At 41.9% G+C, this 14,349-nt stretch overlaps 1 protein-coding gene across 3 annotated transcripts in view; it reads left to right on the top strand.

The window, feature by feature from the left end:
- Positions 1-14,349, top strand: part of arhgef28a (Rho guanine nucleotide exchange factor (GEF) 28a) — a 385,900-nt gene that overhangs the window by 115,231 nt on the left and 256,320 nt on the right. The window lies entirely within an intron of this gene.

Genomic DNA, 14,349 nt, shown 5'->3' with positions numbered 1-14,349 from the left:
CTTTCCATCAGTACTGGGTTGAGTGTCAAGTTAGCAATTTGGCCTCGCAAAAAAAACCAGACAAATGCTAAAGAAACAGCAAGGTTGCTGCCCGATGCGCCACAAGGTCCAGAGATGAATGACATGAACAACAAAGCAATAAATAAGTGTAATTAGAGGTCTCTAATGCATTCAAAATTCTGTTATCATTTTAACCAAGAGCCAAGATTTCTCCGTTATTGGACCTGCAAATAAAACTTGCAATTCTATAGCTTAGACTCAATTCCTTTATGCAGTGCAGTACTTGTGTGTGTTTTGCATTGGAACTTACTTCAAAAACTGGTTGTTGGGAGTGATTTTTGACTAATTATGTGCTCTGCATCGTGAAATTGGATTGTTTGGAGTATTTCCAACTTTTAGATCACTTCCTTTTAGATCTGCTTCATTTAATTGCCCTCAATAAAGCTTATCTGTAATTGCAGCTGCTAGTATTGCCAGTTTACCTTGGAGGAAGGAAGAGCAGTCACTGTGACAAACAGAACTTGGAGAAGTTGGTCTAACAATTGGCAATTGTGTGACAAAGGGTCTCCAACTTGAAATGTTGACTGTTTATATTCCTGTAGATGTGCTGAGTATTTTAAGCATTGTTTGTTTGTGTTCTAGCAGAAATTGGACCTCTGGAGAGGTGGTACATGAGAGAGACTGCTTTTAGAATCCATTACATGGGATATACGGGCCTCTGGTCAGCTGCATGAACTTGGCTTCACTTCTTGAGCCAGATTGTTGAAGATATCTAGAGTCTTCTAGAACAGTAGGCATGAACAATGTCTTGTAGCCTTTCATTGTCACTCTCTCATTCTATTCCAATATATGTCCTAGTCTATAGTGGATAGTTATATTAACCAGATTGTTAGTACAGAGGTTAATAAACCTTTCCTAATAATCTCTGCTATCTCTAGCAGAGAAAATGTATTTTCTTTTCTGTGCTATTTGTTTACTATCTCATTCAGGGCTTCATGGACAATACTCTCTTTTAAGATCTTATGGCTGATCACAAAAACAGGATCATGAAAGTTTGTGGTAAATTCCAAGCAATTCTTGGGCAAGAAACAGAATGTTAGAAGAACACAGCTAGTCAGCCAGCATCTGTAGAGAGAAAAGGCTAATGATTATTAGCATGTAGGTACCATCACAAAGAAGGCATGACAGTGCTGCTACTTAGAAGAATGCTTAGATTTGGCATGTCAACTAAAACTTTGACAAACTTCTATAGATGCATCAGGGCCTGGTATGGACACACTAATGCCAAAGAATGGAAAAGCCTGACTGGCTGCATCATGGCTTGGTATTCAAATACCAATGCTCAAAAATGGAAAAGCCTCCAAAACATCACAGACAAAACCTCCCAGTACATCACAGACAAAGCCATCCCCACCACTGAGCACATCTACAATGGAGCGCTGCCACAAGAAAGCAACGTCCATCATCGAAAATCCCCACCATCCAGGCCATGCTCTCTTCTCGCTGTCACCATGAGGAAGGAGGTACCCATGCCTCCTTCTGTTGGCCCCATACGACTAGGTTCAGAAACAGTTATTACCCTTCAACTAACAGGCTCCTGAACCAGTGTGGATAACTCCATTCGCCTCAACTCTGAAAAGATTCCACAACCTGTGGACTAACATTCAAGGACTCTACAACTCATATTTGTTTATCGTCTATTAATATAACATTTTAAAATTTTATTTGCACAGTGGTGTTTGTCAGTCTTTGTGTACAGCTTTCATTGATTTTATTGTTTTCTTTGTTCTACTGTGAATGCCTGCAATAAAATGAATCTCAAGATAGTGTTCAGGGACATATCCATGCTTTGATGGTACATTTACTTTGAACTTTGACATTTTGAATGAAGACGCTGCTTTAGGAAGGACTGAAAAGGAAGAGAAAAAGTTTCCAGCCTCCCACTGCTCTATATTGGCCATCTTTCCTCTTCTCTCTCCATCTTGAGGTAGGGTCTTAACCTAAAACCTTGATGCACATCACTTGCCTCTACAAGGCCAGTGTTTATTGTCCTTCCATCATTTTCCTTGAGAAGGTGGTGTGGAACTGCCACCTTTAACTGCTGCAGCCTTTAGGTAAAGGTGTTCCCAAAACACCAATGGGGATGGAGTACCAGGACTTGGATCCACCAATGAAAGAGGACTGTGTATTTCCAAGTCAAGCTGGAGGTGAGCCAGCAGATGGCAGTGTTCCCTCTTTACCTGAGATTAAGTTATTGGACTAATGACCTGGAAGCCTGAATTCGGAATCAGAATCAGGTTTAATATCATTGGCATATGTCATGACATTTGTTGTTTTTGCGCAGCAGTACATGTGGTACGTGATAAAAACTGTGAATGACTGTGTGTGTGTGTGTGTGTGTGTGTGTGTGTGTGTGTGTGTGTGTGTGTGTGTGTGTGTGTGTGTGTGTGTGTGTGTGTGTGTGTGTGTGTGTGTGTGTGTGTGTGTGTGTGTGTGTGTGTGTGTGTGTGTGTGTGAGATAGTTAAATAAGTAGTGCAGAAGAAAGTAATGAGGCAGTGTTCATGGGTTTGATGTCCATTCAGAACTCAGATGGCAGAGGGGAAGAAGCTGTTCCTGAATCATTAAGTGTGTGCCTTCAAGCTCCTATAACTCCCTCCTGATGGTAGCAGTGAGAACAGGGCATGTCCTGGGTGATGGAGGTCCTGTGCAGTAGCAGCACATCTTCCCCGACCTATACCGGATGGTGATGCAGCCAGTAAGCATGCACTGTAGAATGATTTGTAGAAATTTGAGGGTGTCCCTGGTGACAAACCAAATTTCAAACACCTAATGAAATATATCCGCTGTCATGCCTTCTTTGTAACTGCATAGATATGTTTGCCCTCGGTTAGATCCTCAGAGATGTTGACACCCAGGAATTTGAAACTGCTCACACTTTCCACTTCTGATCCCCCTATGTTGTGTGTTTCCCTGTCTTACCCTTTCTGAACTTCACAATCAGTTCTTTGGTCTTTCTTAAGTTGAGTTCAAGATTGTTGTTGAGACATCTCTCAACTGGCTGGTATATCTCATTCCTGTACACCCTCTCACCATCTGAAATTCTGTCAACAATTGTCGTGCCATTAGCAAATTTACAAATGGCATTTGAACTGTGCTTAGCCACACAGTCAGGGTGTAGGGAGGGTAAAGCACATATCCTTGAGGTGTGCCAGTGTTGATAGTCAGCAAGGTGCAGATGTTATTTCCAATCCACACAGACTATGATCTTCTGATGAGGAAGTTGAGGATCCAGTTGCAGTGGGAGGTACAAAGCCCCATGTTTTGGGCCTTTGGATCAGAACCGTAGGAATGATGGTGTCAGATGCAGAGTTGTAGTCCATAAACAGCATCATAATATAGATATTAGTATTGTTCACGTGATCCAAGGCCATGAATTTCAAAGTACAAAGTATGTTTATTATGTGTACTTGGAATCGCAGCAAGAGGCGGAGAGGGAATAGGTAAAAGAAGCTCAAAGAGAAGCTGTTTTTTTTAACTGATCGCAGCAAAGAGGCTAGACTGCGCAGGCATGTGACGTAGTGCGCCAAAGGTTTAAAAAGGAGAGGAAATTTTCAACGGTTATTTAAATCGCAGCAAGAGGCGGAGAAGGAAGAGGTAAAAGAAGCTCGGAGAGAAGCTTTGTTTTTAATTGATTGCAGCAAAGAGGCTAGACTGCGCAGGCACGTGACGTAGTGCGCCAAAGGTTTAAAAAGGAGAGGAAGTTTTCAACGGTTATTTAAATTGCAGCAAGAGGCGGAGAGGGAAGAGGTAAAAGAAGCTCGGAGAGAAGCTGTTTTTTTTTAACTGATCACGGCAAAGAGGCTAGACTGTGCAGGCGCGTGACGTAGCTCGCCAAAGGTTTAAAAAGAAAGACCTCCATATACAGCGGCCATCATCAGAGTGGACTGAGGCAGAGTGGGTTGGCTTTGGCTCAATCAGGCTTCAGCGAGAACAGGCAGAGGCGAGGTTTGAACGGGGTACAACTGCGCAAGCGCGTGAAAGTCGGCCCTTGAGGCAGCAGGAGAATTTAAATAGCGAGCAGAGGCTGAGTACGAGCTTCACTCCAGGTGAGGCAAGGCTGGGTAAACTCCTTTAATTAATCTAATTAGGTTAGGAGTAGGTAATGGAGGCAGCAGTTAGGGCAGTTGAGTGCTCCGTTTGCAGTATGTGTGAAGTCAGGGCGAGCACAGCTGTCCCTGATGACTACACCTGCAAAAGGTGCATCCAGCTGCAGCTCCTGACAAACCATGTTAGGCAGAGGCAGAAATAGACAGGAGTTTCAGGGAGATAGTCACCCCTAGGAGTCAGGAGACAGGTAGCTGGGTGACTGTCAGGAGAGGGAAGGGGAATAGACAGGAAGAGCAGAGCACCCCTGTGGCCGTTCCCATCAACAATAAGTATACTGTTTTGGATACTGTTGGTGGGGACAACCTACCAGGGACAAGTTGCATTGGTTGCGTCTCTGGCACCGAGACTGGACCCTCAGCTCAGAAGGGAAGGAGGGAAAAGAGGAGAGCAGTAGTGATAGGTGATTCGATAGTTAGGGGGACAGATAGGAGATTCTGTGGAAGAGATCGAGAATCCTGGATGGTCTGTTGCCTCCCTGGTGCCAGGGTCCATGATATCTCGGATTGAGTTCTCAGTATTCTCAAGAGGGAGGTGAGCCGCCGGATGTCGTGGTCCATGTAGGGACCAATGACGTGGGTAGGAAGAGTGAGTTTAGGGAGCTAGGTGCCAAGTTAAAGGACAGGTCCTCCAGGATAGCAATCTCAGGATTGCTACCAGTGCCACGTGCTGGTGGGTTTAGAAATAGTAAGATAGTGCAGATCAACACGTGGCTGAAGACATGGTGCAGGATGGAGGGCTTCAGATTTATAGATAATTGGGCAGTTTTCCAGGGAAGGTGGGACCTGTTCCGGTGGGACAGTTTACATCTGAACTGGAGGGGGACAAATATTCTTGCAGGTAGGTTTGCTAGAGAGGCTCCAGTGGCTTTAAACTAGATATGAGGGGGGAGGGGAACCAGAGTGTAAGAACAGATGTAGGGGAGAAGGAAGAAAAAGAAGACAGTAAAGTTCTTTGTGCTGTTAGAGATAAACAGAGGAAGAGGTGGAAAATTTCTTAAATGCATTTATTTTAATGCTAGGAGCATTGTAAGAAAAGTGGATGAGCTTAGAGCATGGATTGATACCTGGAAATATGATGATGTAGCTATTAGTGAAACATGGTTGCAGGAGGGGTGTGATTGGCAACTAAATATTCCTGAATTTCGTTGCTTCAGGTGTGATAGAATCGGAGGGACAAGAGGGGGAGGTGTTGTATTGCTTGTCAGAGAAAATATTACAGCGGTGCTCTTGCAGGATAGATTAGAGGGCTCGTCTAGGGAGGCTTTTGGGGTGGAATTGAGGAATGGGAAAGGTTTAGTAACACTTATAGGGGTGTATTATAGACCACCTAATGGGGAGCGAGAATTGGAGGAGCAAATTTGCAAGGAGATAGCAGATATTTGTAGTAAGCACAGGGTTGTGATTGTGGGAGATTTTAATTTTCCACACATAGACTGGGAAAGCCCATATTGTAAAAGGGATGGATGGTTTGGAGTTTGTAAAATGTGTGCAGGATAGTTTTTTGCAGCAATACATAGAGGTGCCAACTAGAGAAGGGGCAGTGTTGGATCTCCTGTTAGGGAATGAAATAGGTCAGGTGACAGAGGTATGTGTTGGGGAGCACTTTGTGTCCAGTGATCACAATGCCATTAGTTTCAATATAATTATGGAGAACGATAGGACTGGACCCAGGGTTGAGATTTTTGATTGGAGAAAGGCTGACTTTGAGGCGACGTAAAAGGATTTAGAAGGAGTGGATTGGAACAATTTGTTTTATGGGAAGTTTGTAATAGAGAAATGGCAGTCATTAACAGGTACAGAATCTTTATGTTCCTGTTAGGTTTAAAGGAAAGGTTAAAAGTTTGAGAGAGCCATGGTTTTCAAGGGATATTGGAAACTTGGTTAGGAAAAAAGAGAGATCTGCAATAAATATAGGCAGCGTGGAGTAAATGAGGTGCTTGACGAATATAAAGAATGTAAGAAGAATCTTAAGAAAGAAATCAGAAAAGCTAAAAGAAGATACGAGGTTGCTTTGGCAAGTAAGGTGAAAATAAATCCGAAGGGTTTCTACAGTTATATTAATAGCAAAAGGATAGTGAGGGATAAAATTGGTCCCTTAGAGAATTAGAGTGGATGGCTATGTGTGGAGCCGAAAGAGATGGGGGAGATTTTGAACAATTTCTTTTCTTTGGTATTCACTAAGGAGAAGGGTATTGAATTGTGTAAGGTAAGGGAAGCAAGTAGGGAAGTTATGAAAACTATGACGAATACAGAGGAGGAAGTACTGGGGCTTTTAAGGAATATAAAAGTGGATTAATCTCCGGGTCCTGACAGGATATTCCTTAGGACCTTGAGGGAGGTTAGTGTAGAAATAGCAGGGGCTCTGACAGAAATATTTCAAATGTTAGTAGAAACGGGGATGGTGCCAGAGGATTGGCGTATTGCTCACGTGGTTCCATTGTTTAAAAAGGGTTCTAAGAGTAAAGCTAGCAAATATAGGCCTGTCAGTTTGACGTCAGTGGTGGGTAAATTAGTGGAAAGTATTCTTAGAGATGGTATATATAATTATCTGGTTAGACAGGGTCTGATTAGGAACAGTCAACATGGATTTGTGTGTGGAAGGTCATGTTTGACAAATCTTATTGAATTTTTTGAAGAGGTTACGAGGAAGGTTGATGAGGGTAAAGCAGTGGATGTTGTCTATATGGACTTCAGTAAGGCCTTTGACAAGGTTCCGCACAGAAAGTTAGTTAGGAAGGTTCAATCGTTAGGTATTAATATTGAAGTAGTAAAATGGATTCAAAAGTGGCTGGATGGGAGATGCCAGAGAGTAGTGGTGGATAACTGTTTGTCAGGTTGGAGGCCGGTGACTAGTGGTGTGCCTCAGGGATCTGTACTGGGTTCAGTGTTGTTTGTCATATACATTAATGATCTGGATGATGGGGTGGTAAATTGGATTAGTAAGTATGCAGATGATACTAAGGTAGATGGTGTTGTGGATAATGAAGTAGGTTTTCAAAGTTTGCAGAGAGATTTAGGCCAGTTAGAAGAGTGGGCTGAGTGATGGCAGATGGAGTTTACTGCTGATAAGTGTGAGGTGCTACATTTTGGTAGGAATAATCCAAATAGGACATACATGGTAAATGGTAGGGCATTGAAGAATGCAGTAGAGCAGAGTGATCTAGGAATAATGGTGCATAGTTCCCTGAAGGTGGAATCTCATGTGGATAGGGTGGTGAAGAAAGCTTTTGGTATGCTGGCCTTTATAAATCAGAGCATTGAGTATAGGAGTTGGGATGTAATATTGAAATGATACAAGGCATTGGTAAGGCCGAATTTGGATTATTGTGTACAGTTCTGGTCACTGAATTATAGGAAAGATGTCAACGAAATGGAGTACTGAGAAGATTTACTAGAATGTTACCTGGGTTTCAGCACCTAAGTTACAGGGAAAGATTGAACAAGTTAGGTCTTTATTCTTTGGAGCATAGAAGGTTGAGTGGGGACTTGATAGAGGTATTTAAAATTATGAGGGGGATAGATAGAGTTGATGTGGATAGGCTTTTTCCATTGAGAGTAGGGGAGATTCAAACAAGAGGACATGAGTTGCGACTTAGGGGGCAAAAGTTTAAGGGTAACATGAGGGGGAATTTCTTTACTCAGAGAGTGGTAGCTGTGTGGAATGAGCTTCCAGTAGAAGTGGTAGAGGCAGGTTTGGTATTGTCATTTAAAGCAAAATTGGATAGGTATATGGACAGGAAAGGAATGGAGGGTTATGGGCTGAGTGCGTGTCAGTGAGATTAGGTGAGAGTAAGCGTTCGGCAAGGACTAGAAGGGCCGAGATGGTCTGTTTCCATGCTGTAATTGTTATATGGTTATATGAATGTATCATCTCCTTACAGGTAGCCATGAATTAAGAAACCCAAAAGAACCAATTTTTTAAAAAAAGACCAACAAGCACCCAATATGCAGAGGGAAAGAAAACATATCGTACACACAATAAAAGTAGCATTTAGAACAAAAGTGAGTCCTCAGACACGAAGCTTGGAGCAGACCCATAGTCTCTGCCTCAGTTCATCACGTAGCGGAGTAAAACAGTGTGGAACCTGGAGCAAGGCCACAGCCTCAGCCTCGTGCAGCAAGGAGCAGAACTAACGTTGCAGAGTTCAAGCAGAATGGACCTGACACCCTTCCTTTTCAGTCCACCTGGCCCGGTGTTTAAATGCTCCAAACATCAGGTCATTCCTCACACTGAAACCCTGTCGCATTGATACGCTTTGGGCCTGGACGCCGCCACCACGTTTCTGCCGGCAACGACCTTTCCAAATCAGCCTCTGGTGTTTAGATCAATCAAACTTCGTTATCTTTTTAGGTGGACAGGCCCCGAATCTGCCTCTCCTCTGCTCTGACTGTCCACTGCTCTGCACGCTCTGGCCTTGGCTCCGTCTCAAACGTGCCTTGACCTTACTCCAAGTCAAAGGTCTTGTACATGCACACTTTGACCCTTGACCCAGCCTTGTCCCCTCTCTCCTTGTTATTGCTTGCGGTGATCATTTACCGTATTTTTTTACAGGAAAGTGTTATTTATAAAATATTTAGTTGCATTTCTTGCTTTGAAAGCCACCAGTAAGTTGTCGCTTGCCATCAGCAGTGCCATCTTAAAGTGGAATGTGACATCTGCTGTTTAAATATTGTGGCCATAGGCCCATTTGCTATGGGTCCAGGTCCTTGATGATACAGGAATTGATTCTAGCCATCACCAGCCTCTCAAAGCACTTTATCACAATAGATGTGAGTGCGACTGGGTGAGTCGTTGAAGCTCTTCTTGGGCACTGGTATGACTGTTGTCCTTTTGAAGCAGGTGGGAACTTCTCACTGTAACAATGATCTTTGTAGCAAAATATCATCACTACTGCGGTCAAACATGAATTCAGTTAATAATGTGGAACTTTGGGGTGGTGGTGGGGGTGAAAGACAGCTAGTCATTACAATGATGACTACGAAAATAGATTATAAAAACCTAGCTGGTTTTCATTAGTCTTTTAGAGGAGGATATCTACCAGTTTTACACAGTTTGCCCTACACAGGGGCTGCTCAGCTTACATGTACAGCCCGTACACAAGAACAAGGTGCTTGGACCTGGTGGTATGGACTGCTGTGGTCTGCAGTATCTTCTGCCTTGTGGATCTGCTTGGATGTGGAATTGTGTACAGGAACCTCTGCCATTAGCTAGAGAGCATCTTATTCACGTGAATGATTCCAGGAATTAAAGTCTTAATATATTGACGACTACTTACTTGCCTGTTGCACTATTTAATTATTTTTAACTTATAGCCATTTTCATGTCTACTGCTGCAAAACAACAAATTTCATGACATTTGTCAGTGATAATAAACCTGGCTGTGGGCCTGTACTCAGTGGTGTTTAGAAGGATGAAAGGGGAGATCATTGAAAGCTACCAAATATTGAAAGGCCCCCATAGAGTGTATCTGAAGAGACATTACCATTAGTAGTGGAGTCCTGGATCTGAGGGCAGAGCCTCAGAATAAAGGAATGTTCCTTTAGAACTGCAATAACAAGGAATTTCCTCAGCCTGCAGATTGTGAATCTGTGCAATTTGTTGCCATAGAAGGCTGTAGTAGCTAAATAGTTGGCTGTATTGAAGGCAGAGACTGATAGGTTCTTGATTGGGAAGGGGATTAAGGATTATGGTGAGAATGAAGTTGACAAAAGTGAAAAAAAAAATCCATGACTGAATGGTAGAGCAGACTTGAGGGCCAATGGCCTATTTCTGATCCTATATCGGATGGTTTTATGGGTGCTGTGTCTGCAGACCCACCCCGTGAGGTTGGCTGTTAAATACCCTCTTAAGCCGCTCAAGCTGTGCCATTACACACTTATCTGCTCATTAAATCCAAAGGAAAATAATATTACAGATGCTGGAAATGGAAAGTCAAAGCAAAGTGCTTGAAATATTTTGAAGGTCAATAGGCAGCTGGGGAACAGAGTTACTGTTTCAACAGACAGCTGGAGACTACAGATGCTGCTCCAGCATGTGTCTTCTGAATTCTGGTGCAAGGTCGTCGACCCGAAAAATTAATTGTTTTTTTTCCCACTATGACTGGCTGAGTATTTCAAAATTTCCTGTCTTTATTTTAACATTTAGGGAGACTACGGCATCATACTACTGTGTTATAGTGTTCACAGCCTCATATTATGAAGAAAACTGTATTTGAAGGAGGAATAGTGTACCAATATTCAGCAAAAGGGGAATGTGTGGGAAATGAAATTGGAATATAGTAGAGAAGGAGGGCTAGGCAAGTTAATTGCTCAGTGATTCCAGTGGTCTCATTTCCCAGCTTGTGTATTTACACAAAACCTCGCTGGAGTTAGCAATCCTTACTGCACCCTTCACCAGTCTTGTAATCCTACATTAAAGAACATTGAAACTATTCATCCAGCTTCAATAAATTACCTTGCTGACAGTGCAGAATTAGATTCTGCTTTTCTACCATACTTCCGAGGGTAGAATGTGATACAGGTCAGTCTAATTCCCAGTACAGTGATAATCTTAAATTCATCTATTATTCAGGTGTCTTTCTTAGCAGAACACTTACCGGGTTTATAACTTAATATGGTGCCACTGTTACTCCTTCTCTTCTGATCTAACAAAATTAGAAGTTGCAAAGTTATGAAAGCCAACTTTTACTACCATGAGGCTCTTGGGAAGCTCCCGACTAGGGACTACTTGCTGTTTGAGCATTTGAGGAACTCTGGTATGTCACCAAAGACACTCGCAAATTTCTACAGATATACCATGGAGAGCATTCTAACTGGCTGACTTACTGCTTGGTACAGGGAGGTGGGGTGGAGCACCTACTGCACAGGATCGAAATAAGCTGCAGAGAGTTGTAAACTTAGTCAGCTCCATCATGGGCACTAGCCTCCATAGCATCCAGGACATTTTCAAGGAACAATGCATCAAAAAGGTGGCATCCATCACTAAGGACCCCCATCACCTGAAACATGCCCTCTTCTCATTGTTACCATCAGGAAGGAGGTACACACAGCGATTCAGGAACAGCTTCTTCCCCTCTGACACACAGTTCCTAAATGGGCATTGGACTCATGAACGCTACCTCACTACTTTTCAAATTTTATTTTAGTTTTTTATTTTTATTATTGCACTAGTTATTTAATTTAAAGACTATGTATATATACTGTCATTCATGGAGATTTTTCTATTATTATGCATTGTGTTGTACTACTGCTGCTGCAAAGACAACAAATTTCACATCTTAAACCTGATTCTGATTCTGATGATCCTGTGGTAGAGAAAAATTATTTATCTACTGTTGTGACTATCAGGCCTATTTGGGATTCTGACACTTGGTGGAGTGAGAGAGTAATAAGGTGCTGCCTGGGCAAATAATATGTATTCCTTTGTGGTGCTGTTAGTTTCATTGGGCTGTGACCATTGCTTGTACATATCTGTAGCGAGAGGACTCCACAATGTGAATATCATCATCATCCCTTTAAGGTGATGCTTGTTTCTGTGAGGTGACTGCATCCTCGAAGTAGAACACAGGTTCGAACCCGGAGTGTACAGTCTTCCAGAAGATTACCTAGTTCCCAGGAAACAAATGATAAATGAAGCAATACACACAAAATGCTGGTGGAACGCAGCAGGCCAGGCAGCATCTGTAGGAAGAAGCACAGTCGACATTTCGGGCCGAGACCCTTCGTCAGGACTAACTGAAAGAATTTTGTTACAGTATTGATGAGCAAGAATGCTGAAACTGAAGCCCCTTTCATCACTCCTCTGGTACCAAAACGCACCAGCATTTTGCATTTGAACTTTGTCTTATTCTTGTGTTCAAATCTTAGCCAAGGCCCACTATATATCTGTAAATCTCTTCTAGCCCTGCAATCTTCGAAGATCACAACACTCCTTGTGTTGTGCACTCTCCACTCCTATGTCTCACTAATGGCAGATGTGCTTTATGCCATTAGAGCCGTTTGGCAAATATCGCTGGCTCTCCATCCCTCTATACTTTAAAGATCATCTTCAAATCTACCCCTTAAACTGAACTTTTATTCAAATTCAATGTTACTTTTGCAAACATTTTGTCTGAGTAGGCAGGATTCCCTTCGTTTATTTGGGGCACTATTTGGCCTAATTGGGGCAGGAGGCTGTTGCAGAGCAGTTTCTAACTCCTCTCGGTAGTGTGCCCTTGTGTGGCTGTTAGACACAGCGTTGTGCTTTGAGCAGTTTTTAAATAGCATCAGTTGTGCGTATTTGTGTTCAAAAATGTGATTTCTGTCACTGATAGTTTGCAAGAAGTAAGCAGTAAGGCAATTCAGAACTGTTTTGCTCACTGCAGTTTCAAGCATTCTGACTTGGAGATGCCAGAAACAGCTGGGAGTGCAAATGAAATTATTTCAGTACTTCATTAAATTGGCTGTGGACTACAGGAGGAATGGAGACAGGTTAACCCCTATTGACGTCGATGGATCTGGGGTTGAGAGGGTGAACAGCTTTAAGTTCCTCGGCATACACATCGCTAAGGACCTCATGTGGTCTGTACACACTGGTTGTGTGGTAAAATAAGCACAACAGTGCCTCTTTCACCTCAGATGGTTGAAGAAGTTTGGCATGAATCCCCAGATCCTAAGGACTTTCTACAGGGGCACAATTGAGAGCATCCTTACTGGTTGCATCACTGCCTGGTATGGGAACTCAATCGCAGGACTCTGCAGAGAGTGGTGTGGACAGCCCAACCCATCTTTAGATGTGAACTTCCTGCTATTCAGGACATTTACAGAGACAGGTGCATAAAAAGGGCCCGAAGGATCATTGGGGACCCGAGTCACCCCAACCACAAACTGTTCTTGCTGCTACCACCTGGGAAATGGTATTGCAGCATTAAAGCCAGGACCAACATCTTCAATCAGGCCATCAGACTGATTAATTAATGCTGATACAATTGTATTTCTATGCTATATTGACTGTCCTGTTGTACATACTATTTATTACAAATTACTGTAAATTGCACATTGCACATTTAGACGGAGATGTAATGTAAAGATTTTACTCATATGTGAAGGATGTAAGAAATGAAGTCCATTCAATTCAATACTATGGGGAGCTTGAAAATTATGGCAATCATCTTGAATGTTACAATGATACTGAAGATTTGGAAGATGAAATTTGTATGGAGGCACTCCATTATCTGCACTTGGTGCCTGTGCTAATTTTGTTCATTTACAGTCATAAGAATGGTACTTGGATGTATTCCTCTGTTGATAAGTATTAGGAACTAATTCACAGTTTTATAGTACTGTAGTGTATTGGTAGTATTCTAATTTGTACTTTATTTCATTTGAATAAATAATTTGTTACTCCGTTTGTCATTTTTATATGTTTTTAACTATTTCCATGAAACTTTGACTAATTGGGGCAGCTATTTAACTGGGCCAAAATATATTGGTCACATCGTGTTCCCATTAATTGGAATCCACTGTGTTTTACTGATTTGGGAATTAGACCAGATGGTATTCCAAAGGATATTACCATTTCAGTCTATCTGACCTTGGTAAATCTTGCATTTTGATTTCTTTGTCCATTGTAGCCCAGACCAACATTATACCAAATAGTTTCATTTATCATTTGCCGCTTGGAAATTAAGTAATTGTCAAAGATTAAAAATAATGTTATTAATTTATGCACATTATTTAGATGGATTAAATTTTAAGAAATGATATTAATTCAAGATGTATTATTTTCTTTTATTCTGATATAATTTCCTTAGTAGTATCTTTAATGCTGGAGAAATTCTGAATAGTTCAATAATTCTTCCGGCATGAAATGCATAATATTTGATCTTCCTTAAACAGTAAAATTCTCTTCTTAATGATAACATACAGGTAGTCCCCGGGTTACGTATGAGTTCCATTCCTGAGTCCGTCTTCAAGTCGGATTTGTATGGAAGTCGGAACAAGTACATCCGGTATTATTTAGCATCAGTTAGTCAAACGTTTGTCTTAGTATGTAGTATATATTTTACCTTTCTATGCATAAAAAAACACAAGAAATGTATGTATTCCAATAATTAAACCACTGCGTTGCTTAATAATAATTGTAGCTTTCATCGGGGCAGCGCCTTTCAAATGCTCCATTATTCTCACTTTATCCATTATCCT

This window comes from Hemitrygon akajei, chromosome 6 (genome assembly GCF_048418815.1).
Source record: "Hemitrygon akajei chromosome 6, sHemAka1.3, whole genome shotgun sequence".
Classification (NCBI taxonomy): Eukaryota; Metazoa; Chordata; class Chondrichthyes; order Myliobatiformes; family Dasyatidae; genus Hemitrygon; species Hemitrygon akajei.
This window is presented reverse-complemented; position numbering and strand designations above follow the sequence as displayed.